This window comes from Tupaia chinensis, unplaced genomic scaffold, assembly GCF_000334495.1.
Source record: "Tupaia chinensis unplaced genomic scaffold, TupChi_1.0 Scaffold000621_1, whole genome shotgun sequence".
Classification (NCBI taxonomy): domain Eukaryota; kingdom Metazoa; phylum Chordata; class Mammalia; order Scandentia; family Tupaiidae; genus Tupaia; species Tupaia belangeri.
In genome coordinates this window covers 59,874-61,118 of record NW_006160141.1, presented here as the reverse complement: position 1 = coordinate 61,118, position 1,245 = coordinate 59,874, and the positions used below count along the sequence as shown (strand labels likewise).

At 50.2% G+C, this 1,245-nt stretch overlaps 1 protein-coding gene across 1 annotated transcript in view; it reads right to left on the bottom strand.

The window, feature by feature from the left end:
* The window catches only part of LOC102481618 (tetratricopeptide repeat protein 23-like), a gene marked incomplete at its 3' end in the record, with an annotated part of 32,616 nt that overhangs the window by 16,098 nt on the left and 15,273 nt on the right, over positions 1-1,245 (bottom strand).

Here is a 1,245-nt window from a genome sequence, read left to right as displayed (position 1 = left end):
TTTGAGGGACTCCAGGAAGGCAAGAAAAACTGGATGGTGGATAAAGCTGGCATTAAAGGTTTCCCACCAAGGGTCTGCATTTCTGCTTCCATGTGTTTGTGCCCTAGGTCCACAGAGGCTCACGTCCATGTGTAATTGTGAGCTCCCCCTCGCCGTGTTTCTTTCATAACTGACCACTTGCGAAGCTGTCTAGCATTTCCTCTCGGCCCTGCCAAAGCTGGCCACTCCGTCCTTGGCTTTGAGCTGATGCCCTTATGCAACAGGGGCACATGGCAGGGGGGCTGTATGCCCACTCCCTTTCCCCTCCAGCGAGGGGACCTGGGGCAGCCGGGCAGCCTTGGTGAAGAAAGAGATGGAGTTGGGGACCCTGGGGGGGGGGGATTAGAGGGACGGGAAGTCACTGGGGCAGAGAGCGTTGGGAAACAGTTCTGTGAGCCCTGGGCTAAGCCAGTTTCTTTTAGTAGAGAAAATCCTCCAGTGGGAGCTCTCCAGTGGTCAATTTTAGCTCCCGCAAAGGTTTGGGAGAAAACTCCCTACTCCCTGTAAGGAACAGCACCCAAGTAGAAGGTCAGGGCTTGTTTTCTTCTCCTGGTTGCAAGTATATTGCCTTAAAATCAAACTAGATTTATTTTGGAGACATTTTTGCTATAGGGCGCATGCGCTTGCCAGAAAGACAGAGAGAGACAGACAGACAGAAAGCGAGAAATCCCCCCCGGGGGGGGGATGGTCACGCCCCAATCCTTTCTCCTCCATTCTCCTCTCGGGATCTTGGGCACGCACGCACACACGCCTGGTGTGAGCTTAAGTCACTGGGTTCAGACTCGAACTGTGGTCCAGATCTACCACGAGGAGCTTCAGAAGCCATCACACTTGCATGGTTTTCTCACAGACCCCAGTGGCAGAGGGAGGGAAGGGGCTGATGACAGCTGCCTTCCTGGTGCTGGGCTGCGTTTCTGTTTTAATGTGTTAGTTCCTAAAATACTTTGGAACTTTTCTACATTCGGCAGGAAATAAAAGGTCTTTTCTCTATGGATGCTTCTCTCACTCTAAAGGAATGAAGAGTGATAATCAACAGGAAAAAAAAAAAGACAAAACCTCTTTGTGTGTACTTAATAAATAGCTTTGAGGCAGGGGTTCTCTTGAGCTGTGGCCACTCTGTACCTTCCAGTATCTTTTTAAAATTTTTTTGAGAGGTTTTTGCTATAGGGTGCATGTGCTTGCCAGAAAGACAGAGAGAGACAGAGA